The following is a 24146-nucleotide window of genomic DNA, read 5'->3' on the forward strand; positions in this document are numbered from 1 at the left end:
CATGTATTAATGCTCTGGGGTTATGGTTGTTTTTTAAAGGACCATGGGTCAACCTTTTTTTTAAATTCCTCAATTAATGAAGGAACTAGTGAGATGTTATAATCAGCTTAAAAGAGAATTTAGACAAAACATGCACGCACATGTAATCAGGACCACCAAAGTGAGGTACAAATGGATGTAAGAAATGGTCAGTATCCGCAGGGTAATAATTGCATTCCTCTGAACAAAATTTTTAATTTCTTTGGATAAGAAATCTTTTGCCTTGGGGGTTACCTGGGTGGCTCAGTCAGTTAAGCATCTGCCTTTGGCTCAAGTCCTCAAGACCCTTTGCAGGGTCCTGGGATCCAGCGCCGAGTCGGGCTCCCTGCTCCGCGGGGAGTCTGCTTCTCCTCTGCCTCTGCCTGCCTGTCTGCCTACTTGTGATCTCTCTTTCTGTCAGATAAATAAAATCTTTAAAAAAATACACAAAAAGAAGCATAAATTAAAAATATGTTGCCTTCCTCTCACATTTTTTACAACTCACATTCGTACAGCAGCTCAGACAGGTGCAGGGCCCCATAAACTTAGGTAACACAAGGACACACTGGACAGCACGCCCAGTCAGCTTGTTGTTCGCCTGTCTCAAGGCCCTTTCACAGCCTTTCCTGACATATCTTCCCCATTGGAGGCATAACTATGGCAAAGAGAGATGATTCTTGGGTCACAGGAAAAGGCTGGTCCCATTAGGGTTGCAGGTGCAACAAGAGTGTTAACCGTATGAGTCACCTTGAGTTTGCTCTTGAACAACCGCTGAGGTCACAAATCAACTTCTGTCCCGAAGTTTTCACGCAGAATCTCGGACTGGGCAAGTCTAAGAGTGGGGAGGTTCATATTGAGATCCCCTGAAGGCCTTCTGCTGACTGACAGAGGCGTGTCATCAGGCTCACCACATCAGAGAACACACAGCATGAGGGACAGAGTGGGAGCTCTGGGCACCTGCCTCAGGAAGGTGAAGGGGGCGGGAGAGGACTCAGACAGGCTGCTGTATGGACTTGAAAGAGCACAGTGAGAGAGACTTTGCCCGACAGATACACCTTCCTCCTCCTGTATGCAAATACCTGCGGTTGATGTGGAAGGAAATCACAAAACGAGGAGGTGTCAATGGAAATGAAAAATGCTCCGAGCAAGGCCAGCCTCTTCCTTCACAGCGGCAACAAAGCTCTTCTGTGTCTGAAAGAATCATTAAGAAGAAATTCAGCTTCCGTAGTGGGTCAGAGCAAGACTGTGCATGTGTTCTGTGCTCTTGCAGAAGAGCGTTTTGCTGGGGTGTCCTGCGGAGTGGGGGATGCTCTGGTGAGGGACTGGCTGGGAGGTGGGCCCAGGGCCACCGACAGCCACGGAGGATGGTGCCGCCCAGGAGAGCCTTGGGCGTCAGGACTACTGTGCTCTCAGAAGTGATCAGAAATGGGGATTTCTGAGGAGTAACCGTCAAGTGCTCTTTTAGAGGGGCTAGGCTTTGAGTTGGAACTGTCTGGCCTGCATTTCGTCCTGTCTACACTGCTGCACGCGTGCCCCGAAGTTTTCCTGAATGATGAGACAAAATGTGTTTTCCTTGGCCAACCAGAGCCCCTGTTTTCAGAGCAAACGGTAGAATACAAGAAAATGCTTTCAAGTATAAAAAGTACCTCAAACGATCTGCAAATAATACTGGGGTTACTGGCTCTACCAGCTTTTGAAGTAGCAAATCCATTACGCCATAGTTAGGTACAAGCCGAACAATAAAAATAGTGAAATTAAAAAAAAAAAAAAAAGCTTCCAGGACAAACAAAAACTAAAGGAATTTGCAAACACGAAAACAGCCCTACAAGAAATATTGAAAGGGGTCCTCTAAGCAAAGAGAGAGCCTAAAAGCAACATAGACCAGAAAGGAACACAGACAATATACAGTAACAGTCACCTTACAGGCAATACAATGGCACTAAATTCATATCTTTCAATAGTTACCCTGAATGTAAATGGGCTAAATGCCCCAATCAAAAGACACAGGCTATCAGAATGGATTAAAAAACAAGACCCAGTGATATGCTGTCTGCAAGAGACTCATTTTAGACCCAAAGACATGCCCAGATTGAAAGTGAAGGGGTAGAAAACCATTTACCATGCTAATGGGCACCAAAAGAAAGCTGAGGTGGCAATCCTTTTATCAGACAAATTAGATTTTAAACCAAAAGCTGTAATAAGAGATGAGGAAGGACACTATATCCTACTTAAAGGGTCTATCCAACGAGAAGATCCAACAATTGTAAGTATCTATGCCCCTAACAGGGGAGCAGCCAATTATATAAGACAATTAATAACAAAAACAAAGAAACACATCGACAACAATACAATAATAGTGGGGGACTTTAACACGGCCCTGACTGAAAAGGACAGATCATTTAAGCAAAAGATCAACAAGGAAATAAAGACTTTAAATGACACACTGGACCAAATGGACTTCACAGATAGATTCAGAACATTCCATCCCAAAGCAACAGAATACACATTCTTCTCTAGTGCTCATGGAAAATTCTCCAGAATTGATCACATCCTAGGTCACAAATCAGGTCTCAACCAATACCAAAAGATTGGGATCATTCCCTGCATATTTTCAGACCACAGTGCTTTGAAACTAGAACTCAATCACAAGAGGAAAGTCGGAAAGAACTCAAATACATGGAGGCTAAAAAGCATCCTACTAAAGAATGAATGGGTCAAACAGGAAATTAAAGAAGAATTTAAAAAATTCATGGAAATAAATGAAAGTGAAAACACAACTGTTCAAAACCTTTGGGATGCAGTAAAGGCAGTCCTGAGAGGAAAGTATATAGCAATGCAAGCCTTTCTCAAGAAACAAGAAAGGTCTCAAATACACAACCTAACCCTCCACCTTAAGGAGCTGGAGAAAGAATAGCAAATAAAGCCTAAACCCAGCAGGAGAAGAGAAATAATAAAGATCAGAGCAGAAATCAATGAAATAGAAACCAAAAGAACAGTAGAACAGATCAATGAAACTAGGAGCTGGTTCTTTGAAAGAATTAACAAGATTGATAAACCCCTGGCCAGACTTATCAAAAAGAAAAATGACCCAAATAAATAAAATCATGAATGAATGAGGAGAGATCACAAGCAAAGAAATACAATTATAAGAACATATTATGAGCAACTATATGCCAGCAAATTAATCTGGAAAAAGTAGATGCATTTCTAGAGATGTGTGAACTACCAAAACTGAACCAGGAAGAAATAGAAAACCTGAACAGACCTGTAACCACTAAGGAAATTGAAGCAGTCATCAAAAATCTCCCAACAAATGAAAGCCCAGGGCCAGATGGCTTCCCAGGGGAATTCTACCAAACATTTAAAGAAGAATTAATACCTATCCTGAAACTGTTCCAAAAAATAGAAATGGAGGGAAAACTTCCAAACTCGTTTTATGAGGCCACCATTACCTTGATCCCCAAACCAGACAGACTCCATTAAAAAGTAGAATTACAGACCAATATCCTGATGAACATGTATGCAAAAATTCTCACCAAAATACTAGCCAATAGGATCCAACAGTACATTAAAAGGATTATTCACCACGACCAAGTGGGATTTATCCCTGGGCTGCAAGGTTGGTTCAACATCTGCAAATCAATCAATGTGATACAATACATTAATCAAAGAAAGAACAAGAACCATATGATCCTCTCAACAGATGCAGAAAAAGCATTTGACAAAGTACAGCATCCTTTCTTGATGAAAACTCTTCAGGATATAGAGATAGAGGGTACAAAACTCAATATCATAAAAGCCATCTATGAAAAACCCAGAGCAAATATAATTCTCCATGGGGAAAAACTGAGAGCTTTCCCCTAAGGTCAGGAACACGGGAGGGATGTCCACTATCACCACTGCTATTCAACATAGTATTAGAAGTCCTATTCACAGCACTCAGACAACAAAAAGAAATAAAAGGCATCCAAATCAGCAAAGAATAAGTCAAACTCTGTTTGCAGATGATGATACTTTAGGTGGAAAATCCAAAAGACTCCACCCCGAAACTGCTAGAACTCATACAGGAATTCAGTAAAGTGGCAGGATAGAAAATCAATGCACAGAAATCAGTGGCATTCCTATACACCAACAACAACACAGAAGAAAGAGAAATTAAGGAGTTGATCTCATTTACAATTGCAACCAAAACCATAAGATTCCTAGGAATAAATCTAACCAAAGGGACAAAGGATCTGTACTCAGAAAACTATAAAATACTCATGAAAGAAATTGAGGAAGACACAAAGAAATGGAAAAACGTTCCATGCTCATGGATTGGAAGAACAAATATTGTGAAGAGCTCAATGGTACCAGAGCAACCTACACATTCAATGCAATCCCCATCAAAATACCATCCACTTTTTTTCCAAGAAATGGAACAAATAATCCTAAAATTTGTATGGAACCAGAAAAGACCCCAAATAGCCAGAGGAATGTTGAAAAGCAAAGCTGGTGGCATCACAATTCCAGACTTCAAGCTCTATTACAAAGCTGTCATCATCAAGACAGTATGGAACTGGCACAAAAACAGACACATAGATCAATGGAACAGAATAGAGAACCCAGAAATGGACCCTCAACTCTATGGTCAACTAATCTTCAACAAAGCAGGAAAGAATGTCCAAAGGAAAAAAGACAGTCTCTTCAACAAATGGTGTTGGGAAAATTGGACAGCCACATGCAGAAGAATGAAACTGGACCATTTCCTTATACCACACACAAAAATACACTCAAAATGGTTGAAAGACCTAAATGTGAAACAGGAGTCCATCAAACTCCTAAAGGAGAACACAGGCAGCAACCTCTTCGACCTCAGCCACGACAAGTTCTTCCTAGAAACATCACCAAGGGCAAGGGAAGCAAGGGCAAAAATGAACTATTGGGACCTCATCAAGATATAAAGCTTTTGTACAGCAAAAGAAACAGTCAAGAAAACCAAAAGACAACCAACAGAATAAGAGAAGCTATTTGCAAATGACATATCAGATAAAGGGCTAGTATCCAAAATCTATAAAGAACTTCTTAAACTCAACACCCAAAGAACAAATTATCCAATCAAGAAATGGGCAGAAGACATGAATAGACATTTTTCCAAAGAAGACATCCAAATGACGAACAGACACATGAAAAATTGCTCAACATCGCTCGGCATCAGGGACATCCAAATCAAAAGCTCAATGAGATACCACCTCACACCAGTCAGAATGGTTAAAATTAACAAGTCAGGAAACGACAGATGTTGGTGGGGATGCGGAGAAAGGGGAACCCTCCTACAGTGTTGTTGGTGCAAGCTGGTGCAACCACTCTGGAAAACAGTATGGAGGTTCCTCAAACAGTTGAAAATAGAGTGACCGTACGATCCAGCAATTGCACTACTGGGTATTTACCCCAAAGATACAAATGTAGGTATCCGAAGGGATATGTGCACCCCAATGTTTATAGCAGCAATGTTCACAATAGCCAAACTGTGGAAAGAGCCAAGATGTCCATCAACAGATGAATGGATAAAGAAGATGTGATACACACACACACACACACACACACACACACACACACACACACACACACATACCTACAATAGAATACTATGCAGCCATCTAAAGGAATGAAATCTTGCCATTTGCAACGACATGGCTGGAACTGCAGAGTGTTATGCTGAGCGAAATAAGTCAATCAGAGAAAGACATGTATCATATGACCTCACTGATATGAGGAATTCTTAATCTCAGGAAACAAACTGAGGGTTGCTGGAGTGGTGGGGGGTGGGAGGGATGGGGCAGCTAGGTGATAGACTTTGGGGAGGGTATGTGCTATGGTGTGTGCTGTGAATTGTGCAAGACTGATGAATCACAGATCTGTACCTCTGAAACAAATAATACATTGTATGTTAATAAAAGAAGACGAAGATAGCAGGAGGGGAAGAATGAAGAGGGGGAATTGGAGGGGGAGATGAACCATGAGAGACGATGGACTCTGAAAAACAAACTAAAGGTTCTAGAGGGGAGGGGGGTGGGAGGATGGGTTAGCCTGGTGATGGGTATTAAGGAGTGTACGTTCTACATGGAGCACTGGGTGTTATACGCAAACAATGAATCATGGAGGGCGCCTGGGTGGCTCAGTTGGTTAAAGCGACTGCCTTCGGCTCAGGTCATGATCCTGGAGTCCCGGGATGGAGTCCCACATCCAGCTCCCTGCTCGGCGGGGAGTCTGCTTCTCCCTCTGACCCTCCCCCCTCTCATGCTCTCTGTCTCTCATTCTTTCTCTCAAATAAATAAATAAAATCTTTAAAAAAAAAAAACAATGAATCATGGAACACTACATCAAAAACTAATGATGTAACGTATAGTGATTAACATAACATAATAATTTAAAAAAAGGAAGAAAAAAACATACAGTACTAAAAAAATTCTCAAAGTACAAAGGAATTACTTATAGAACTTTTAAAACATGATCCTAAAGTTTTACCTGTAAACATAAATAGTTCAGAATAGATAGAAAACACTTTAAAAAAGAACAGTGATATAGATATTGTACTAGATAGTAAGACATATCTATAAATATTAATACAATATATTAGTAGAGGAAAAATCTGTAAATAGGCCCAAAAAACCCCAGAATCAATGGCAGAGAAAATTTTTTTATCTGAATAAGTACACAATATGGAAATCATCAAAATCAGTGAGAAAAATATAAATTAAGCAACAAATGATTTGGAGGAAAATATTTAAATATAAACAATTAAAAGTCACAAGTTTGCCTTACACTATAATTCAAAATTAGTTCTAGATTAACACCTCAGAAATTGATATATATACTAAAAGATTTGTTGAAAGTGGTTTTTTTTAAGATTTTATTTATTTATTTGACAGACAGAGAGAGAGAGCACACAAGCAGGGGGAGTGGGAGAGGGAGAAGCAGGCTCCCCGCTGAGCCAGAGAGCCTGATTTGGGGCTCAATCCTAGAACCCTGGGATCGTGACCTGAGCTGAAAGCAGACACTTAACTGACTGAACCATCCAGGCACCCCAGTTTAAAGTGCTTTTAAATATTATATAAATAAGGATGGGCATGGACTTTTTTGAACAAAGAATTATAACAACAAATCACAAAGAAAAAGAATGAAAAGTTTGTCACAATGGAAACATAAATCTTTTTATGTCAACAACCTCATAGATTGAGAACAAAACTAGAGGTTTAGCTGTGAATATGAAAGACAAAAAGTTAACTATGCAGAGAATCAAACAAAATGGAAAAAAAAAAAACATGTCTCTGGAAAAAAAAGAGAGAGAAAAGTACCTAAAAAGACCATTTACTTATCTTCAGTAATAAGATAAGAAATGAATTTAAGATGAAATATTCTTCATGTTTTAATTTTTGATAAATAATTGCATTGTTTGCTATATTAAAAAATAGTAAGTGCTTTGGGAGAAAATATAGCAAGGTAAGGCAGATTGGGAGTACATTTTCATGGTTTGGTCAAGTTGGTTTGTTTTTCTATTCAAGTGTAATTAACATACAGCATTATGTTAGTTTCAGATGTACAATATAAGGATTGAACAATTCCATACATCACTCTATGTTTATAACCATAAATGTACTTCTCCATCACCTATTTCAGCCAACCTCCCAAGCAGCTCTCCTCTGGCAACCACCAGTTTATTCTCTGTATTTAATAGTCTGAGGTTTGTCTTTTTTCTTTGTTTTGTAAATAAGCTTCTAGAAATTTTTATTATTAAATAGAGATGCCATAAATAGTATGGTGTAAGAAACATTATAGTGTTGTTTAAAATGATGAAAATTGGGGCTCCTGAGTGGCTCAGTCAGTTTAGCATCTGACTCTTGATTTCAGCTCAGGTCATGGTCTCAGGGTCCATGTTGGGTGTAGAGCCTGCTTAACATCCTCTCTCTCTCTCTCTGCCCCTCCCCACCCCGCTCTCTCTCTCTCTATCTCAAAAAATAAATAAAAAATGAAAATTAGAAACAATCTAAATTTGCATACTAGGGGAACTTTGAATAAATTATGCTATGTCTAGAACAATGATGGGGAACCATAAAATCCTATTTTCTTAAGATATTTAATCAAGAGGGGTGCCTAGGTGGCTCAGTCATTAAGCATCTGCCTTCGGCTCAGGTCATGATCCCAGGGTCCTGGGATCAAGCCCCACATTGGGCTCCCTGCTCGGCAGGAAGCCTGCTTCTCCCTCTCCCACTTCTCCCTGCTTGTGTTCCCTCTCTCACGGTGTCTCTGTCAAGTAAATAAATAAAATCTTTAAAAAAAAAAATATTTAATCAAGAAAGCAAGTGATCAAAACACAGGAATAGGTGATTCAAATAAACATCTAATACTGTAAGAATTCACCTAAAAATATTTAATAAACATTTGTCTATTTATTTAAATACTTCCCAGAAATAAATGCGCCAGAATATCAGTTGACTGCAGCACTAAGGATTTTTATTTAAACTTTTCCGTATTTTCTGTAATAGCATATATTGATTGCATAATCCCCAAAAAAGAGAAATATTTTAATCTGTGGTTTAGGTATTCTTGTTCCCGTATTGGAAGCAAATACAGTATCACACCTGAAAACAAATAGCTCTGATGCAGAGTAAGGGGGGGTGGAGAGGTATTATAAACAGAATTAGTAAAATATCGTCACGTAATTGTATTTTTAGTTTAAAAGTATTTTGCCAGGGCATAATACTTTTTGCTTAAATCATAGGACTAGTGTGGAAAAATCTCTTAAAACATTTAAAATCTGTCAGAGTATACATTATACATAATAATTAAGACAAGAATATTATGCTGATGGTAAATGATAAGTTATACCTTTGATCAATATAAGGTAGATGTGGTCACTTTAGATTAGCAATACATCTACCCATGCCTGTTCTCTTTCCTGATTTATATCCCAAGCCCCAGGCACTAGGAACACAAAATGACATTTATATTTTCTAGTACCTGATACTCAATTTTCTCAACCATAAAATAGAGATTATATTGTGGTCCCTATATTTTTTTTCCACAAGGTTCAAAATGGACTAAAATGCAAGGCAGTGGTAGCAAGAAAAAAACTGAAGAAGAATTTACAATAACAGGACCAATTCTCCAGGTCATTTTAATTAAATACTCAACTTATTTTTATAGTGTAAATGAGTTTAAGTCTGAGTATTAGGATGCCTTTGAATATAAGAAACAGATTCAACCCATATGTTAAGAAGGAAATGCATTGGCTGTGAAACAGAATTTTTAATTTCAGTGGAAACCTCAGACTGGCTTGATCTGGGACACAACGTCAACAAAACCCCAATCTTCTAATTTCTCTGCTCTCCATCTGTGTTATTTCCATTCTCGGGCTATTAATGTTTGATTGTTCAGAATTTTTGTCTATTTTGTTCATTCTTGTATCCCGTGTGCCTGTGTTAGGCACATGGTGGATGTTGAGTATTTGTTAAGTGATTAAGTTAATAGATGAATGAAAAGAGATGTGGCCATTTTAAGTCCAGCTTCTTACACTCCCAGCTTCAATTCAGCAGAAAAAACTTTGCTAGCCTTTATCAGTAGCCCCAGTCTAAATCTTATGAGCTTCCTTAGCCTATCTCCAAACCAAACAATGCAATCCTCTCTTCAGGCATGAGCAGAGGCTGACCCCAAAAGGTAACTGACCTGCCTCAATTAAGGATGGAGAAATGACTAGTACCCAGATGAAAATTGAAGTATTGTTACCAAAAGAAGGTAGCATAATTGTTAGGAACTTAAAAGATGGCAGTCATTACTTTATCTCTGTGTTAGTAAAAATATCCATACGTAAACCCGATCCTAATATTTAAGTTATGCTTATGAAGCAATAAAAACACTTCCCTCAATTAATAAAGGAAAGACTTAAGAAACATCCCATAAAATCATTTCATGTTGATGCTTTGCAAAATGTTTTGGGTTTTGTTGATTGAGCCAAGAGACTCTAAGTTTGCAGTTGGCCACTCAAAGTGAAATCAATACATGCTTTTCTTGGTAGAGGGGATCACACAGAATAGAGCATAAATCTGATGCAAACTAAAAAACTGATGACATGCAAAGACATATTGGTTATCTTTGTATTAAAAAGTAAAAAGAAATTACAAGAATGGATGACCCCACTCACTTAAGGCCTTTCCATTACAATTTACCTTGGGTATCCTTCAGTGGACTGGTAAAAATGCTTTTTGAATTGGTTTCAAGGCACAAGTCCATTGATTGACTCAGAGCTTCATCTATCAATACAGCATCTCCAAGATGTCTGGCACACCAGTCACCTCCAGGCAGTGTTTTAAATGAAGGGTAGTTAGACTGCCTTTATATTTATTGTAGACTTTTATCTATTAAGAATTACATGAAATAATGAAATATAAAAATTGCCTATTACCTAATATTTCCACATTATGTTAATGATAAGACTCAATATAAACCATCCCATAATGTCTTTTTTTAGTGTTTTTTTTTAAGATTTATTTATTTGAGAGAGAAAGAGCACAAACAGGGGGAGGGCCAGAGGGAGAGAAAGAGAGAGAATTTGAAGCAGACTCCCCACTGAGTGCAGAGCCCAACCCAGTGCTCCATCCCACAACCCTGAGATCATGACCTGAGCCAAAATCAAGAGTCAATGGTCAACCAAGTGAGCCACCTAGGTGCCCCTAAAGTGTTTTTTTAAATATTTTTCAGGTATATCCCTAAAATTTTTCTTGAGAATAACTCAAATAAACCATTTTCCTCTTCTGTATATGTGGAAAGTAAAATGTGAATTAATGTTTCAACCTTCAATCTCAGAGCTGAGGAATTACTTGAAATACTTACATTGTATTAATTCAACTAATATCTATTGAGTTTACTCTCCTGGAGGCAGTATACATAGTGGTTTACTAAAGGCAGTATGCCAATATGGACTCTGATCAAACCCTGCTTTGACACATTCTAGCTATGTGGCCTCAGGAAAGTTTTTTTTAAAACTACCTGTTTGGGCGCCTGGGTGGCTCAGTTGGTTAAGCGACTGCCTTCGGCTCAGGTCATGATCCTGGAGTCCCGGGATCGAGTCCCGCATCGGGCTCCCTGCTCAGCAGGGAGTCTGCTTCTCCCTCTGACCCTCCCCCCTCTCGTATGCTCTCTCTCTCTCTCTCTCTCTCATTCTCGCTCTCTCAAATAAATAAATAAAATCTTTAAAAAATAAAAAAAATAAAACTACCTGTTTAAGTCTCTTTGACTCTAAGAGATATAAGAGCACCTACATTTACAAGGCTTTTGTAAATAAATATACGTAAGTCACTTAGGAAAATCTGTCTGACGACATAATAAATGTTCTATAAATATCGGCTAATATTATTATACATAAGTTGCCACATAACCCAACATAGCTGATGATCCAAATTATTTGTATTACAAATATATGACTCCTTTTCTGTTAAATGTAGCCATGTAACTAAGCTACAGCAAAGGGAATCTAAGTTAGGTATGCCAGGCCTATAAAACTTCCTTACATTCAATGCTCAGTCTCCCTTCTGACTTGCTGGAGTGTTAGTGTCAGTGCTAGCCTTGGAATGGACTTGGTAAAAATTGCAGTCTCTGACATCCTGGCTTCCTGAATGTGTAGAAGAAAGCCGCACAGCTAACCTGTCCATCTGCCTGGGACTTTTCCATAACTATGAAATACATTTTCTAATGAGTAGTGGTATTACTTTGGGGGATATTTTTTTACTATATCCTATGCTTTTCTAATTAACATAAGTAGCAGGAAATAAAAAGGCCAATAAGACACATTTTTGGGCTAAAAGAACTTTTAAACTTATGGAGAAACAAACATAATATTAAAGCTCAAGGTTGTGAAATGTTTCTAAGAGAAAAAAAATCTTCAATTATAGAAACTCAAGGTTTCGAGGAAGACAAGAGATAACACTCAGTTGGGAGATCTTTGACTATTTCTTGGAGTTGTACCTCTTGATGTTTGGCTTCAAGTAAGGGTGGAATCATGACAAATATGTGCAGCTTCTTGAACATAGGGAACAGCATAAACCAAGAGGCAAAGTGAGGAAATGCCAAATATCTTAGGAGAAAACAGCGAAGACTAAATTTGCCTGGAGTGAAAGAATGAGTTACTAAGGATGGAAATGTAGCTGGTATCAGACTTTTAAAAAAGATCTTTATCTCCCTGTATAAATAGGATTGATTTGAAATGGGATTGAGAACACCTAAAGGTAGGAGAACAGAAAAGAGTGATTACAGATACAATGAAGGAAAGTTTTATAACCCTTTCCAATGTGAACCTTGATCTACTTTCTCTTTTCTACTCCATAATTCAGCAGTATCACACGACTTGAATATTTCAACTTTTGCTATTCCACATCGCTATACCTTTGTATATGTTGCTCCCTTAATTGCAGTACCACCCAGATTAGATGTCCTCTTCTTCAGGAAAACTCACCTAACTTTTTCAAGGTTAAATATTTCACTACTCAGAGGCTGTACTATGTATATGAGTCTGGCCCATAATAGGTATTTAATGAATAGTGCATGTTTAATGAATATACTTTTATAGATTGCCTCACACTCTAGATCTATCTTTATTACAACACAGTGAACTCATGGAATATTCTTATTAGGTTTCATCTAGCTTTCTATCACCAGCATTTAGCACACTGTCTGGCATATAGTACAACTTTAATAATATTTGCTGAACTAAACTGATATGTGGTGAGAAAATAGAAGTAGGAAAACTCTTTAAACCTTTCAACCTAATTCTCATTCTTAAATAAGCACCATAAGGTTTTTTTCAAACTCATTGTTCGTGTTGTTAGAGGAAAAAAAAAAAAAGGAGCACATTACTGAATTAGTAGCTAATACAATATAAATGAGTTTGGGACGCCACAAGCCAATTTTAAAAGCATGATGTTCTTTGCATTGATGCTTTTAAACAGTGTTAGGACTAAAGTTATGTACTCTCAGCAAACAGTGGTATCACAGCAAAATAGATGGAAATACCCAAATCTCTATTGTATAGATGTTTCTACACTAAATCCAAGGTAGATGCAACTTTTAAATTTAATATAATATTAATATAGCTTAAATTTTGACTTAAGGTGCAGTGCTTGACAAAGTTTTGGAGACTTATGAGCCAGATTTAGAAAAAAAAATTGTGAGGAAAGCAACTAAATTGATCAACTCTCTCGGGCCACTAGAATTTTAGCTATAACTATCAGTTTGGTTGGCTTGTTTCTTTGAAAAAAATATATTTAAGTTAGTTTTTTAATTGGTGAGTTGGAATAAAATTGTTATAACTCAATTGTCTAAATAATAAATTTTAATGTTAGTATAGATAGAAACCACAAAATATACATGATATAAAATTCTTTGTTCTTACGTGTTAGTAAGACTTACATGCATAAGCCATTAGGAAACTGTCAAATTTTTCTCATGCCATTTTCTTAACTTGGCTGATCATAACCTTATAATAGAACTGACATGCTAATTTTAGAGACATTTCAATCTATGTAATTACAAAATACACAGTCCTTAAAATACCGAGACTTCATTATTATGTTTACATAACTCTAATATTTTATTTATTTTATTATTGACCTGCAGAGATTCTGTTAAATACCATGGTTGTATATGATTGCCTGAAAATGGTTTCTACGCTGGGATCAAAGAGAGTTTATAGATTTTCTCGACTTTTGATGAGAGTAAAACAGCTTCTACACAGAATGTCATAGAATAGGTTTCTTCCATTCCTAAAGGTTATGCCATCTGTGATTATATCTTGTGTTGAACTATTAAGTATTTCTTCAAGTATCAATAATAAGATTGAATAAAGGTGCTTATTTACTGCCTTAACCAGTTTTTTTTATTTTCTTATTTTAATCTTAACTTAGTCTACATAATGGTAAAAAACAATAAAATAAAATATCTGATTATTATGAATAGACTCTATAGTCTACAATGAGAGACAGGTGATATGATTAAAAGCACCAGCTTTGGCTCCATTAGAAATGGTTGTAATCTCTATCATATGACCTTGGGCAAGTTATTAATCCTCTATGCCCAGTTTTCTTCATCCAGTATGAAGAAAATAGTACTTGTGTTTTAGCATTACCATTAGGATTAAAGGAGTGAATAATATACAAACTCCTAGAGCACCATAAAAATATTTACTATTGTAATATACAGCAGTTTGTTCTTAGTGTGGGATAGAATTAGTAGAAAATTTGCATTAGAGGAAATATAAATCTCTGACTGTTAAAAAGGTATGTAATTATTTAAAGCATTGAGTCAAAGCCACTACAAATCTACTTTTATTTGGGTCTTTAATACTCCCTAGTAAATTTTCTTCCGGGGGTCTCTCTTATGCATTCCCCTTAATAGATATCCCTAAATTTTCACCTGTCTTCTCAAAGCTCCTATATTACTTATGCCTGATCCTCAGTCTACTTTATTGAGTTAATAAAGGACATCAGCCAAGAACTCCTTCAACTTCCTTCCAGGCCAACAACAACAAAGCTATTAGGATCTACATTTTCCCTTTTTCCCCCCAGTCCTTCAGTGAGAGACTATTCATCAGGTGTGTTCTCAGTTTTACCATCACTCACCTGATTGGAGACCCTGCTCTAACAATCAAGTCTGTAACTGGAACAAATCTCATTGGAGATCTATAAATACCTAAAGCTCAGCATATCCAAAATTGAATTTGATTATTAATCCTAGAAAGCCATTCCCCCCCCCCTTTCCTTTCTGAGTAGATAGGACCACCATCTAATCCTTCTGTGAATTCAGCACATTTGTAAAATTTAAAACCAAGTTATCTTTTTGCTTTAGATCCATTCTTTCTCACTTGCCATAAAATTACATTAGCTTATCTATCATCATCTATGTTTTCATGTTTGAAAACCTGCAACAGCCTCCTACCAGGATGTCCTACCTCTAGATGAGGTATTAAAAACAAAAGAAAAATAGAGAACTCCATGACTAAAATACCACTCTCTGGCAAGTGGTGTGTTAGAATCAGCTCCTACCAATTCATGAGAGCCAATAGTTATATATTCAGGGATTTTTTTTTTTTAATGAATTTTGGTAGCTTGAAATTAACCATGAATGGAGCAAGTTCTTGTACTACAGATGTTAACAAACACTTCAGTTGATTTAGCAGCACACATTAGGTCTTCACTCTGAAGCAACACTAATACATTTTTTAAAGATTTTATTTATTTGTTTGTTTACTTGAGTGGGGGGAGGGGCATAGGGGAAGGGAGAGGGAGAAAATCTCAAGCAGACTCCACACTGAGGATAAAACCCAATGTGGGGCTCTATAACACAACCTTGAGATCATGACCTAAGATGAAACCAAGAGTCAGATGCGTAACTGAGTCACTGAAGCACCCCAATAATTTTTTTCTTATTTGAGAGAGAAAAAGAGTGCATGTGCATGGACACACGTGAGTGGTGGGGGGAAGGACAGAGGGGGAGAGAGAATCTCAAGCAGACTCTGTGCTGATTGAAGAGCCAGAGGTGGGGCTCCATATGGTGCTTGATCCCACAACCATGAGATCATGACCTGAGCTGAAACCAAGAGCTGGACACTTAACTGACTGAGCCACCCAGATGCTCCACAACACTAATACTTTTAAAGCATAATTCTGATGTTTGTCATTCTCATGCTTAAATGCCTTAAGTCAATTTGTCCCCCTTCTACTCAACAGTGGCAGTGGAGGAATAGGACTTATCAACCTCCACACATTTTCTGTTTTTCTACTTGGTAAACCCTTCTGTCCCTGTCAGCAAACTTAATGCCCTTGTGCCTGTCCCAGATCAATAGAATCACCAACCTCAAAATTTTAGAATGGTCTGTCACCTGCATCTCCCTGTTACATACATACTTATCCTCCAGTGGCCTTTTACCCCAAATATTGGGTAATGTTGCCCTATGACTCTGGTCCCAGACACATTTTGTAATCTGAGCTATCCGCCCCTCCATCCTTTCTACCATATCTGGGGTCCCAATGCTTTAGTGTGACATAAAAACAAATCTGACATTTCTCTAGTTTAGGTCAACCACTGGGGACAGAGGAAGCACTGGGCCATCATCATCATCATTATCAGGAACCAGGAAATAAAAAATGCACCTCACACCCTGGGCAAATTAAGTTTTACCAGACTTTTTAGACCTAAGCAGAATAACCTTAAAGATAAAGAAAGAAAACTTAAGACCTTTCTACAGTAACATCAGTCCCAGCCACGAACACAGAGTAAATCATAGTTCTGCCTTCAAGGCATTATCTGTCTGGATGAGGCCATAAAACCCTGAACAAGACCTTGGTTTTTTCTTCCTCTGAACATGCAGTGTAGGATGTCTGTGTTTCTGATCAGTGTTTTTACTAAAGAAAAAGCTCTAATTGTTTTCAAAGTCTTTTGTGTGAAATAGAGATAGTCTAGGTATGTCTCAAGTGACTTATAAGACCCACTAAGCTTTCTAGTTTCTCATCTCAGTCAATATGATTGATCATTTAATTTGCTTTAAAACTCCCATAAAATTATGTGAATATTTTATAATTGCATATATTGGCTGAAAATTGATTTAAAGGAGAAATAAGAAATAATTAGTAAAGAATGGGCAAAATGTATGATGATTCATCATGAATTGCAAATGACCTTTACATGTGCCTAAATCATCATTGTTAAGACCCAAATCCTATGACTGGAAACACTGATTTTCAATCAAATTGCCATTTTAGACATACTGTCAAGTTAACCAGTCAAAGGGGGCATCCCAGAGTAAGAAACTGGAGAGACAAAAAAGGAGTAAACAATGTGGAAGTGAAGAAGAAGGGAAAAAAGGAGATACTACATGAATAAAACTCTAGACTGATAGAAGCAAGCACGCTTATCTTTGGAGCAAAGAGAACAAGAAATCTCTTGTCAGCAATATCACAATATGTGATATGTATTAGGCACACTATAAATACTTCTGAATTATTTTATTTTGCTTACATGTATCTTGTATCATGAATATGTATTATTTTTGCACTAGAAAAAACCCATGAACAATGAAAGGAAATAATGATAGTTTTTAAATAAACCCTATGGGGCCCCAAATTACCAGTTTTGGCAAAACAGGTGACTAGGGATATTCATTTTCACCCAGCAAGTCAATTCAAGCATATTTGTCATATACACCAATGTCCAATAATAACTCTAAACTGTTGTTCTCATTGCCCAGCCAAGTGTAAGTTCTCTGAAGAGAGGTGACAAGTTGACCATTGTCTTATCAGCACCTAGCTCAGTACCTGCAGCTCACTGTACACATTTGACAAATAACTCTGGACAGAATGAGTAGGTGCTCTTTCTAACACTTGTATACTTAGTTTAGAATGCCCTTGTTGATCTCCAAATCTAAACATCCCATGCCTCCTGAACATTTTCACTTGGGTGTCTCACAGACACCCCAACACAAAATTTCAAAACATGTCCCTTTTTCCATGCTCAGTGAGCAAATGGCACCACCACAATTGAGGTCATTAACTTTTGATTACCTTAGATTTCTCCCTTCTCAATGGCTGACTCCCTTCATTAATTACTAAGACCTATAGATTCTCCCTTTCTAAATCCCTTGAAATCATTTCACCTTTGCTATTTCTCCTGTCATTCTCCAGGCTCTCATCCCTTATTAACAGGATTATAGTCATATCCTTCTAATTTCACTAACTTCCATCTCATTGTTACCACAGTGACATTTCTAAAATGTAAATTTGATTAGTTTTTACACTTTTAAAAATCCTTTAATATCACTGGGATACCTTTTAGAATAAATTTTAGACTCTACTTTAAGGTAGTCCCTTTAATAATCTTTTACATTAAGAAAATGCAGTTTTAGAAAGAATTTATAACCCCAAAGGAATTTATAAGTACTCCCAAAATTTTGCTATAAAGTAGGAGATATCTCATATATATTTTTTGATATCTAACATGAGTTATCTACGAAAAATAAAATGTAAGATAATTGTCTTCATGATTCTAATAGTATCAGCAGATCCACTCCCGGTTTTAAGTATTCATAAAACCATAAATTTTTCATATGGTTTTTGCTTGTGCTTCTTTTTTTCCTGTGCTTATTTTGACATTCCTAGATAGATATACAGCCTTTTGGGCCTAGGTAACATGACACCTCAGCACTCTATGTAGAAGTCATAGATATTGAGGAAGGGTTAATAATAACCCTTAGTGTATTTTTTCTCCAAGAGTCCTGTCTCTTTTCATTCACTAATTTCCAAAAAAGTTTTCCTGCATTGTTAAGTGTTGTAGCTGCAGGAGACAGTCAGTATTCTTGCCTTGTTTGTTCTATATTATATTTGTTCATGTCTCTGAACTGCAAGCTCTCTGGGGCTACAACCTATTATTTGTCTAGGACTGGTCCACCATGTACATTTCCTGTCTTAAACAGTGAATAATAATCACCTGGTAGCTATAATGTGAAAGAACAGCATGAACAGAGCTGTAAAGCAAAATCACGATTCAGAATGTCACAATCATCTTGTGCACTCACATTTGCATCAAAGTGGTAGAAAGTCCGATTGCTCTCTCCTCCTTATTTAAAATAGTCAACACATTGGGGTGCCTGGGTGGCTCAGTTGTTAAGCATCTGTCTTCAGCTCAGGTCATGATCCCAGGGTCCTGGGATCGAGCCCTGCATCAGACTCCTTGCTCTGCCAGAAGCCTGCTTCTCCCTCTCCCACTCCCCATGCTTGTGTTCCCTCTCTCATTGTGTCTCTCTGTGTCAAATAAATAAATAAAATCTTAAAAAACATAGTCAACATATCTATTTATTTCTTCATGCAATGCTACCTAGTTTTTTTTTCCTATTCATACTTTATGTGATGAAGCCTCAATTTTGACAGAAAAGTAGTTAGCTTCATTCAGTTTCTGTCCTCTCCCCCCCATGGACACTACATTATAGATGTTTCTTTCTTAATGCAATCAAAATTTACTATTGAGCATCTCATTTTTAACTAACCCAAAGGCTAAATATTTATCTAATTTTTATATGACATTTTATTCTTATGCTTTTTCTTGCACAAATAAATTAAAACGGAGGGGGAGTTCTATTAGAATGCCTACATCTACAAATAAATGTCATTTATAATAAAGCTATATTCAGATCCCAAATGATTACCTATAGAAACAAAATATTGAGTTTTACAAAGAATTGTCTAAGTCTATAGAAGCAGAGCGCTCTATTGTGTCTAACCATATATAGGTAAATTGCAAAAAAAAAAAAGGCCACAATTCCTCTATTCCTCTATGCATGCATCTCTGCAATGTGACTTTGCAGTATCAAGTGATGAGCTCCATCTCTCCACCTGTTGCATCTGCATTTGGCCATGTGACTCACTTTAACTGATTAGACATTAGCAAGCAGGATGTAAGATGCTTAAAAATCACTTTTGCATTATGGCTTGTTCCCTCTCACTGTTGGGACCCTTTTCATCACCATGTGAAAAAGCCCCAGGCCAGCATAATGGAGCACAAGGAAACACATGAAACAGAAGCAAGTTGAGGGTCCCTGCACCTGCCAACTGCCAACATAAAATTCAATCATCCTAGACTCTTCAGCATTAATCAAGCTACCGGTTGAGAATAGATATCAATTATGCTAATCCAGACCAGAATAATCACCTAGAAGCTGACCTAGAGAAATGTGAGTAAATGAAATAGTGACTGTTTTAAGTTTTGGGCTAGTTTGTTATGTAATAATAGATAACTGATAGAAGAGCCATTTGCTCTTTGTATTATAGACAGGTAGCAAAGACAATGGTGCAATTTATAGCTGCAAATTAACAGGCTATATCTTGTTTCTTCCCACCAAGAAGTAATTAACTTCTTTTACTCTTCCCTATGTTTGTTTGTTTGGTTTCTTTTCTTTTGTCTCTCAACCTGAAAAAATTATTATCCAAAATCCCAAACCACTCAAGAAAGCCAATGACACTAAGGGAATTCAGAAACTAGAAAAGAGAGCTGTTATGTACATATTTTAATTGCTACCATTTTCATTGATCTACTATTAAATCTGATCATAATACCTGTATATATTTCTAGGGCTCTAAAAGTATAAATGTGGTTTATAGAACCGTATTAATTTTAAACAGTATCAATATAAAAAAGTAACTGGCCATCTCAGAAAGTTTGTTATAGTAGAATTTAATAATATAAAAAGTTACATTTACAGAATCTTGTAATTTAAAACCATTCTAGCTTGATAAATATTGGAAAGCCAGATAAATATTGTAAAATGATGAGTCCAGAATTCAAAGAAAAATAGCCAAGTCATTATTCATTTGATTGTATTTTCTTATGCCAGGTAATGTTTCATAGACTTCAAATTTCTTATATCTAGTCAATAAATAATATGAATTATTATAACCCATGCTGTGAATCATATATATAATATGTACTGGTATTTTTTTAATTATAATATCTTATAGTCATAAGCTCTAGGGAGGGGAGGGGTCTAAAATGAAGTTGTCCAAAGTCCTAAAGTGAATCTCAAAATTATCAAAATCATTCTTCTATAGTTCATTTTTGCTCAAAGTATCCAATTCTAAGTATTCTCTATGTAAAATAAACTACAATAGTCTCTTATTGTAATGTATATATATGTATACATATATATACACATACATATATATATACTTTGTGTCTTTTTTCCCCCATAGGGAAAATTATTCATCTGTAACAATGAATTGCATTGCTTAAATAAGCTTTCTTTCAGTTCTGGGTGGAGAAACCCCAGAAAATAAATATCCAGATATAATAGTCTATTTATAATTCTATCCAAAAGGGTTTGCTCTGCTTTGTGTTTGTTTTTTCTTTCTTATATTTGCGGTAGGCTATGAACCAGCCTGCCTTAGGCCAGATGACAGCATTAAGAAACAGAATATAAGAACTAGAGAACACCGGTGAAGCAAGAACGGCAGAATGACCTTACTGGTAATAGGGGAGACCCTTGATTATGATTTGGATTTGTCCTCAGGCTAATGGTTAAAAATTAAAATTTAAAAAAAGAAGAAGGGGTGCCTGGGTGGCTCAGTCATTAAGCATCTGCCTTTGGCTCAGGTCTTGGACCCAGGGTCCTGGGATCGAGCCCCACATCGGGCTCCCTGCTCCGTGGGAAGCCTGCTTCTCCCTCTCCCACTCCCCCTGCTTGTGTTCCCTCTCTCGCTGTGTCTCTATCAAATAAATAAAATCTTAAAAAACTAAAATAAAATAAAAAAGAAGAACAAGCCTGATAGCCCTGCTCTCATAGTCTCCTCTTACAGGATAGATTCTGTACTCTGGAAGAACTGCATTCGTCACTGAACTTGGAGTTTGCCCTCAGGAGGAATAAAGCTGACATCAGAGCAGCTCCCACACTTAAATGTGGATCTCTTTTACTGTTTGCTTGTTTAGTGGTTTAACAAAATGAAAGAGAACTTCAACCAAGTATAAATTGTCATTATAAAGAAATTCTAAAGTCTAACCTGGATTCGCCATCCTCACCTAGCAAAATATATCTTCATATGCTACTTTACAGCTACTTTGCAACTTCTTCAATCAGTTGGGCTTTATGCTTCCTAGCATCTGCTTCCATGACATGACTATAACCAAGGCAAACATATTAATAGCATTATATGCCCCTTAAATATACTCAAATGCGGCATTATACTTTTTTTAATTCTCTCCTCTCAAAATAATAATTTACAACCCTTACATATACTTACTATTTTCTGTGTCTATCGAAATTAACGGGCACTGTAATATAATGTATTATTTATATTGCTCCTAGAATTTAAGCTCTCTGGTGCTTTAGAGTATTTTAATTTATAAAATTATCTTCTCTTATATCACATGACAAATAAGTCATCACAACCCTTCTCTTAAACTTATTAATGTGAGCAATGAAACAGGACCGTAAGAAGACCTGAAACCTGTGAAAATCAGACTGGGAGAGAAATGCATATCTTCCACCTTAAAATTTGCTGTCTGCCAAGGCTTGAGTTGAATATGTGTTTTGTATGACCAACTTAAAGATTATGAAAATTACATGGCAAATAAGCATATGTAGGAACAAAAATTAACAGCAGCGATTTTTGTTTAATGGCAAGTGCCTGAGATATACTAGAAACTTTGCACATGATGAAGACAGTACAGGACTAAATCAGGGACATGGGATAATCTACTTATTTCAAGTAGGCTCTAGAATTAGCTCCTGTTTTTTCCTGGCAACCAACGCAATAAGAAAAATACTGTAAATACAGATTTCATTGTTGGACAAATGGGAATATTCGAGTGCATTTTGAAAGCAAATACATTCTTTGCACTCAAATCTGGGCAGCACCCACACTGTGCTTCCTAACATCATAATGAGTAGGGTTTTCAAATATGATTTTGTAATAGATACAGAATCATTTCTCAAAAGGCTGTGTCTTCTAATAAGCACTGGTAGATAAAACCCAGGACATGAAACTAAGTGATAACTCAAGAATGAGTAACTAAAATAATACCCAAGTATTTTAATTTATTGTGCTCTAAATTAATACAAGGGATATGTTTAGAAAAAATTACTTTCTAAATAGGATGACATAATTGACCTGTTCTTTACATTCTCTCTTTCAGATATCACATGTTTACACAGAGATTTTGGCAAGCACTGGATTACATATTATTCAAAGTTCAAATTTCTATTTCTATAGAATTCTGTCACAGAAAAGTTACAAGAACCATATCTTATATTTTCATAGTTCTTTAAATTTTATAAAACACTTTCTTTTCTATCATTTCATCCAAAACAAAACCAAAAAACCCTTGGATTACATTTTTATTTTCCATTTTACAGATAGGAAAACTGAGGCCTTCAGTAAAAGGTGGATTGCCCAAGATCAGTTTATTTATTCAAATGACATGAAGAATCTATCCACTGCATTCTTTTCCTCATCCTAGGCACAGTGTTTGCACTGGGGATACATTAATAAACAATGACAAGACAGACATGGTCTCTAAGCTGGGCCCTCCACACAGATCTCTCATTCATCAACCATGTCATCTGAATTCCCTCTGCAAGGCTCAACACAACCCTTAATCTCTAGGCCACCTCAAACTTTTACAGAGAGATCTGAAATACAGCATGAGAGGATATTTACTGAAAGTTTGTCTCTATTTTTTATCCAAGATCGAGTAATTATTTTTTTTATTGGTAAGGACCAATAAAAGTCCTGTTTTTCACCTAATTTCTTCACAGCATTGTGAATGTGAACAGCAAAATCTTTACAGGTAGTTTCTTCTGTTCAAGTCTGAGGTGAGCCTACTCTTACCAGCTTTCCAAAGTATGAGAATATTACTTTATATACCCAAGATTCAATGACCTCAAGTATAAAAAGCAGATATTAATACTATCTGTCTCAAAGGATCTTCATAATCAGATCACGATCAGATGTTAAAACACTGAAAACATCGGGCACACAATAAATGCTCATTAAAATGAAATGCTTACTATTATATTAGCCCCTGCCTGCATCATAGCAGCACATGTGAATCTCAGCTCACGTTAGAATTTAATTTTCTCCAGCTCAGCTTAATTGCTTACTCCAAATCTATTCTGCTCAGGTGGCTAAATACATTCTCCTTCTCACCGCCCCCCCCCCCCCACCATCGTTGTGCCAGGGGCCTAGAGCCATCTGTGGTGGCGGGCTCCTGGTTAAGGGAGGGGCTGGGATATAAGGTCCTCTGTCATCAGTTTGCTATATTAACTCTTTTGTGTTATGCTTGTGGCAGGGAAATCATGGTCATGGCTGCCTCAGATTGTGAGATGTCCCCTGCCACCAACCCTCTCTTGGGCTTAGCTACCTCTCTATTCTCAGACCGACATATTTCCATGTACTCTCTCTTCCATTCTTCCACTACCCAGAATGTTTTTTTCTAGGCAAGAAAAAATATCCTTTCCATCTCATAACACTAGCTGTACATCCTCCTCTCACTCTGGGGTTTAATTATTTGGAGAAAAACTATCACGGAGACCATTGCTTTCCCCTTTCTTCTAAATAAAG

At 37.0% G+C, this 24146-nt stretch overlaps 1 pseudogene; it reads left to right on the forward strand.

Moving 5' to 3' along the window:
• Positions 1-946: 946 nt before the first annotated feature.
• LOC113924048 lies at positions 947-1743 on the forward strand (annotated as a pseudogene).
• Positions 1744-24146: the final 22403 nt, after the last annotated feature.

The sequence above is a fragment of the Zalophus californianus genome, chromosome 2 (genome assembly GCF_009762305.2).
Source record: "Zalophus californianus isolate mZalCal1 chromosome 2, mZalCal1.pri.v2, whole genome shotgun sequence".
NCBI classification, from domain to species: domain Eukaryota; kingdom Metazoa; phylum Chordata; class Mammalia; order Carnivora; family Otariidae; genus Zalophus; species Zalophus californianus.